Below are 7609 nucleotides of genomic sequence, written 5' to 3' on the forward strand. Positions count from 1 at the left end.
TTTGCTAGTCAACTCAAAAGACTTCTAATTTCTCAGGGGAAAAAAAAAAAGTTTGTATAACAGTACATAATACTATTTGGTATTTGGTATTGCAGTCACACACAGGACTGCTCCTCCCTCTGGAAACAAATAAAGGGGTCTTTATTGTATGATGCTTTATACAGGTATATCTGACAAGAGAGGCATTCCCCCAAAAAAACTCTCATTTTTCTGTTAGGAAAAAAAAAAATGATGAATTGGCTAATGTTTTTAGATTTTTTTCCAATAGCTTTTTAAATTCAATATCTTTAAAGAAAAGAATCATATTGTGTGAAATTGTCAAGTTAAATAATTTTTTTTTTTAGTACTGTCGTTGCAAATTTATTTTTGGGAAACTGCATAGTCTAGCCCCGTCTCAAGCAGAAAATATGACCTGGGGCTGTCCAGGTAGTTCTTGAGATACATTGTTAAATGGAGTGTAATTTCAAGAAGGCTGATAATATACTTTTCTTTTTAAGATTGGAATTATTGGTGGAACTGGCCTGGACGATCCAGATATCTTAGAAGAAAGAACGGAAAAATATGTTGATACTCCCTATGGCAAGGTCTGTATAACATGTTTTATTACTACAAGACTCCTCCCCATTTTTAAAGATGTTTATGTGCTTGAAGAATTGTTAGTCCAGGGCTGTGTGTTAGATGGATGCATGTCTGTGTTAAATGGATACTGTCACAAGACTGTTTCCTTTTTATGACCATGTGCTGTTCACAAAGTCTTAAAAAGATGATGGTGTGCAGAGGAGAATACACCTCTTCTCCTTTGTATATTGGATTCATTTACAAACTCAGTCCTGAATTTGCAGTCAAGAGTGAGAAGCCTCTTTCATATTTGTGCTATTGTGTGGCCTGCACTGTATGTCCGAGAGTTCCAGGAACCTTTCTGCTTTGGAGAAAAATATTCTTTGAGGTATATGAGCCCCCATTTTCCCTGTAAAACCTTAATTATACTTTTATACACTTTATATAGCGTTGTCCTTGCAATCTTGCTTACAGCTGCATCATTTGAAACAGATTTGAAAACGATGCTTAGAAACTGCTCGCGTGTCAAGGTATTCACCATCCGCTCTCCTTCATATTGCTTCAGCCCTTTTCTTCTGCAAAAGGGAGTGGAGGCTGAGGATGTTGCTTTGTACACAGTGCCTAGTGTATTGTGAAAGACACGTAGGAACAGACAAGACAAAGGACAGGAGAGTATGGGCAGGGAAAGGGGAAGAGAGAAGTTCCAGTTGACTCTGGAAGCTTATAGAAAGAACTGGATCTGAGATTTTCAGTAGAGCTGTAAGACCAGAACAGCCTGAGTGCTTTAGAATTGCCCTCAGAGTCTCCTCTGTAGAACATTAGCTTTAATGTTTGAATGAATGCACTTTTCATCCTCATGGAGCTGGTGGATGTTAAGGTGTGCAGGGGTTGGGTCACAAGGTACAGCAGCTTATGGTGCAGTGAATGGGTTGAGTTGGTTCAGTTAAGACAGAGCAGAAACGAACTTGACTAATGTAATTGGTATCATTAGGTGAATTAATATTTGCCTGTTTTAGCATTGAGGAAGGAGGAACTACACAGCTTGTTGCTCTCATTTTAGAGCAACAGAAATAAACAGCTGTCATTGCACAGTGCAAAACTGAAAATAAGAGCTTTTTTTTTTTTAGGTATACGTGGAAAGGCTTAGAAGTGTGGGGTTTTTTTCCTAAAGATGCATCATCTTCTTCCTCATGATTGCTATTGATACAAAACCAAACTGTTTTGTTTATTTTTTTCTGCCATAAAGATGCTTTTTCATAGAGCCTTGAAAACTAAGGAGAGGGAGTCTGCCTGAAAATTTAATAAGTAAAGGACCTAAATTAATAAACACTTCATGTCTTTGTGGTCTTTTAACTGATGAGAATAGACATGGAGTCTATGTAGTTTAAGTAAAACTAGGAAGTAGCAAAATGAAAGTCTAAATGCCAAAGGGAAAATGGAGAGCATAGTTAAACGTGTATGTTCATTTCTTTCTACACTGTAAAAATGTGAAGAGTTCCACTCTCCTTACATGTTGTTGTTTAATTGTTATGTGTCTTGGGAAGAACTTTAGAAAAAGGCTTGTTGCTGAAAACCTCAGTGTAGGTGATGTTCCTCGACACCTTTGACATTTGAGAATGGCGAAATACAAGGTTTTTTTTTATTTTTTTAATGCTACTTCTTTACCTTTAGAAACACAGTAATAGCATGCATTTTGCTTAAATAAATTCCTTGAACTGTCATCTGCTTTGATCATCTTGAATTCTAAGAATCATTTGAAAACCAAGTGGAGATTTTTTTTTCTCTTTCAGAAATGTGGAGGTGTTCCTGAAAAAGGAAAGTAATACAAAAGCTTTTGCAGTTTCTCTGTATCAGTGTTGGTCTTCCTCGATCTTTCAAGTAATGTTAGTAAAAATGGTGGAAATGTAGTAAATTAGTTTTATTAAATATACAGGTGAAATTGTGTATATGTGTATATATATATATGTATATGTATATGTATATATATTTCTGCCTTCTCATTTTTTCTGCTTCCGTCATTCCCATTGCATAAAACATTGGGATGAAAATTCAGTATTTAGTGTAAATACCCCAAAACCTTTTGGCATTTCATCTCTTCGTATGGACAGTACTGCTCTCTTGGAAAACAGAAAAATGGCTTGCGACAGCATTTATCTTCAGCAGTGTATTTGGAAGCTAGTAATAAAACTTTCTTCAGAATATACTCTCAATTAAGGCTCTGCTTTCTGGATGATAGCTCTCATCCCGCTCTAGAATATTCTATTGTATTCCTCTCCTCTTTTCCTTATGGGTTTCTCTGGCAAACAAAGCAGGTTCTTTTTAATTCTGCACATGTGCTCTGTGTGCTGGCAGCGGGAAACCAGATAACACTGACACTCGTCTCTTGCCTGCCCAGAAGTACATGAGTCATTTGTTTCATAAAACTATGATTGCAGGCTTGGGGAGTCGTTAGGTGCTTCTTCCCGTTATGATTTTGCTGTTGTTTTCTGTTCCATCTTGCTTCCCAGCTTAAGCCACTGGAACGAATGAATTCTGTAAGCACCACAGACATATTTACGTTGTGAAGAGGAGATTTGTTTAAACTGTTTGTTACTGTCATAACTTAGGGTTAACCGCACAGGGTTCCTTCCTTCCTTTTCCGTTTTGCGACACCGAGTAATAGACTCATGACTCGGATTTTATGGAAGGAGGAAGTAGTTAATTAATACTTCACACACGTATTTGAATTCTGTTATTTGAAATCTTTGAAAACAGACAGGATTTGCTCACAAATGAAGCACAGTGCCATGCTACTTGACAGGAGGGCACTGCAGCCTCGCCGTGCCCCGGGCCAGGACACTCTGGGGGCAGGGATGGGGCACGGGTGGGACGTGGTTGTGGTAGAGCTTGAATTGAGATCATTCCTTTGGAACTTTTTTTTCTTTCTACCAGCACTTCAGAGCTCTTCGGTAGTGGCATAGAGGTACAGTGCTGCAAAGAGCTGGCAAGGGAAAATGAGCAGAACTGAAGAACACATTAGCTCTGCTGAGAAGTTAACACAGTTTGGTATTTCTGTATCATTCATATCCTTGTAACTTTACTTATGCTGGTTTATCCTTATTTCCTTTATTTTATTGACCCCCAAATGCAGTATTTCCAAACTGCTTTCATAATCTCTGCTCATAATTTAGCATTGTGTTCTTTGTTCCGAACTGTTTTCTGTATTCTGCCATGACTTAGCTTGCTTGCTTATGACTCACACGGCAAATCTTTCTTATGGGCTTCCTCAACAAAACAATCCCAAAAAAAAACAAAATTCCAAGCACAAATAATTATGATCCATCATGGTTATGGAACACTGGAGTAGCAAACTGCCTTAGCAAGTAGGCAGTAAGCCCTTCTCCCCATGTGAAAATTATAATCCTGTCTGGTGCACAAGAGTATGCATAAAGTAAGGTTAAACATTTAAATATCAGCAGCTTAATATTAAATGGAGGCTTCCTAAAATGGAAACTTAAAATGGACACAGAATACACTTCAATCCTGAAAACAGCTTCTCTGAAACATTCTCTACATTAAAAAAAGATGGTTAGTCTGTATTTGTCAGAATTTAAACTTTAGTGATTCACTAAGTGCTTTGAAGACATTCCACATTAAGAATGGCCAAACAGACTTGTGTAATAGCAAACAGAAGGTGATACTGTTATTAGAAGTAAAAGTTTCTAAAATGCAATTATACAGGACTTACATTTTTTTAAATTCTAAATCTCTGCATATTTTGTTTAATAGAATTAACAACGATAAATGAGAAATGAAATCTTATAGCTTGCACTAAAGTATAAAAAATATATCAAGTAGTAGACAGTAGACATTTCTAAATGTGAATGTGTGAATTCTTGAATCACTTGCAAGCTTGATTTCAGAATATAAATGACAGTGTTGTTAAAACTATTTCTGCTTTAAATCCCATGAAGAAGAGTGGCCTCCAGCAGCTTTACAGTTTCTTATAAACTGAAATAAGGAAAGTAAAATGGATGAAGTTCTGAATTGAGTGGGAGAAGCAGTACATACAACTGCACAAGTGTTCAGAAGCATCTAACCAAACCGAGTCCTTACATATTTTTAACAAAAAGTTGTGAAGATGAGAAGCTAGAAGAATTGTGCATTTCAGATCCCTGAAGTGTATAGCCCAGAAGGAGAATGCAGCCCACAGAACTGTTTATTTAGCAGTTGCTGGCTTGAGATCACCTGATGCAGGGCACATCTTCCAACCAGGCATCTACAAAAAAAATGCTTAAGCTTCCTGGCTAGTGAGGAGGAATGTGTGTTGGCCAACAGCTGTGAGAGGAGAGTACATACTAGGCTGAGCAAGTGCAACCCTGCTTCTTTGGGTAGTTTTGTCAGATTGAAGCTCACTTTCAAAAGACAGGGAAGAGGGATTTTATGAGAAGCACGGGCAGCAGAAGGGTAGGTTAGAAGAGTCTGGAACATGAGAATGATCTAGGAGTTGATGACTGAAAGGGGACAATGGGAAATGGCAAGGGAAGGGACAGATTAAAAGGGATTCCTGTTGGAAGGGGGGTTTCTGGGGGGAAAGACTTTTTAGCAAAAAAGAAATATAGTTTTATGGGAGAGTGTGAAATTTAGTAACTGATGTAAAGGCTATTTATTCATTATTCTTTCCTATGTTCATTCTGTTCTGTTTGAAATACTGTGTCAAACTATTTGAAAGTATCAGTGTTTCAAAGTACTGTTTAAAACCCCAAAGTAAGGGTTGCAATTGTTGTTAGTATGAGCACAGAAAAACTGTGGTGATCCTTTGGATGCCAAGTGTGATCTTCTGATTCTAAACTCTTATTAATAAATCTGCCGCATCAAATCACAGACTTATTGTGAACTGAAGGCAATGTAAGACTGAAGAGGTATTTCCTTTCTGTAACTAGTATTTCCTTTCATAACCATCCTGCTTATTTTTTAGCAGCAGTAAAGATTTTTGATGTGGTTGGCAGACAGTAACTAATTCTTTTTTGCTTGTTTTGTAGCCATCAGATGCTTTGATATTGGGAAAGATAAAAAATGTGGACTGTGTGCTGTTGGCAAGGTAAATTAGCATTTTAAGGAATATTATGTCTTGAAGTGTTTTCCTTCTATATTAGGGGGATAAATTTTTATTCTGACTTGTTCGTGCCCTATGTTGTTGCTCAAAAAGCCAGTCAGAAGTCTGGATTTTTCCTGGACAGGTTTAGTGATGTAGGGGCTAAGAACATTAACAATGCTATCTAGACTTTGGAAGAAAAATCTCAGTAATCTGTTTGCCCTCTGTGTTTGCAGATCTGTGAAAAAGGAAAATTGTCTGTTTCCTGATGAACTGTATATTTGGTACCTTTGTAAAATCTTTCAAATCACTGTTTGATTATTGAGTCCTCTGGCTGCTAATTTTATTGCTTAGAAGGTTGTGCTCCATGGGTCACCTTATTCAGAAGATGCTGGAAGCATCCAGTGAATGCTCAGAAATTTCACAGTGGCCTACTTGGAAGTGTATATATGGGACTAATGTGCTCTAGATTATATGTAAGAACACTGATACAGCATTGGGACAACATAGGTTGAGCCAGATGCTGATAGCAAGGTTCCTCAACAGTCTCAGGCAAGTAGAGGTGATGAGACTAAGATAGTTGCACCTTTGTTTTGTGTTTTGGAGGGGGAAAAAAAGGTAACTTGTGAATGTCAGATTTGAAAAAAAATTAAAAAATTAAAAAATAACATATATAATAAAGAAGAGAATTATTAGAACATCTGCAATATTACTCAGTAAGTCTACACACTTCATAGCTTATCAGAAATGCTCATGACTGCCTGACAGAACTTGGTGATGCCGTGTGTAGCTCCCAGTTCCCAACTGATCAAGTTTTAAAACCTTTTACTCTCTGTGAAGGAGCTAATCACAAAATTAAGTTCCTTCTTTCCTCTTACATGGTTGGGAATATCTTTATAATTATGGATGTAATGTACCCCTGCAGTTATGGCAGAGATAAAATGAAAGCTTCTGCTTCTAATTATTTTCTGTACTGGTAAGAAAAAAAAAAAAATCTGCAACAGTGCAAAGTCATTCTTTTAATTAATGAAAGTTATCAGATCATTTTAAGAGCAAGTTGGTAAATCTGATGATCTTACTGTTTCCTTCGGGACGGTAACCTTAAAACTATGTGATTTCTCCTTTCAATTACCTGTAATGTGCCACTTTTCTGGGTGGGAGAATACAAACACTGTTTATGAGCAGAAAATCTATAGAGTTGCATACAAATCTTAGAGATCTGTTCTGGTAAATGGAATATTTAGTATTGCTATGTGTAGATATTCAGAATCTGTGAAAATGGTTTACAGAATTGAGTGAAAATGCCTTTAAAACTCTCGAAGCTGCTGAATTGTATTTGGATTGTAGTTTAAAGAATTTTAAATGAATTTCAGCTTAAAAAAAAAAACAAAAAAAATCTGCAACACTACTTTGTGAACCAGATATTGAAACAACTTTGATACAATAGTGAAAACAAGCTATAGAGCAAGTTGCTAATATGATCAATGCCATCTCTATTGTTATTCAGAGAAATTACTTTTCCTAGAATTCTGTTTATTTGAGAGAAGGGAAACAATTTCATACTGATTTATTTTACTCTCTGGTAACATGTTTCTTTGCAGACATGGAAGGCATCATACAATTATGCCATCAAATGTAAATTACCGTGCCAATATTTGGGCATTAAAAGAAGAGAACTGCTCACATATTCTAGTGACTACTGCCTGTGGTTCATTACGAGAAGAAATACAACCTGGGGATCTTGTCATAATTGACCAATTCATTGATAGGTGAGTAACAGTTGTTTTTAATTATATTCTTCGTTGTAGTAAGTTTTTATAGGATGACGTGATAATCGCAGTTCTTGTGGCACAAAGGGAGATTGATACAAGAAGGCAGGACAGGAAAGTGTGTTCAGCTCTAACAGGTACCACTGTGTATTAATACCCAAAGGAAGGGTGCAGAAAGGATTGAGCCAGGCTGTTTTCTGTGGTAACC

General features: G+C 36.8%; 1 long non-coding RNA gene across 1 annotated transcript; it reads left to right on the plus strand.

Moving 5' to 3' along the window:
* Window positions 1–472: 472 nt before the first annotated feature.
* Window positions 473–7402, plus strand: LOC104915359. Its single transcript, XR_002110144.2, has 3 exons — window positions 473–584; window positions 5580–5638; window positions 7234–7402. It is a non-coding gene; the product is annotated as an uncharacterized LOC104915359 (long non-coding RNA).
* Window positions 7403–7609: the final 207 nt, after the last annotated feature.

This window comes from Meleagris gallopavo, chromosome Z, assembly GCF_000146605.3.
Source record: "Meleagris gallopavo isolate NT-WF06-2002-E0010 breed Aviagen turkey brand Nicholas breeding stock chromosome Z, Turkey_5.1, whole genome shotgun sequence".
Lineage (NCBI taxonomy): Eukaryota > Metazoa > Chordata > Aves > Galliformes > Phasianidae > Meleagris > Meleagris gallopavo.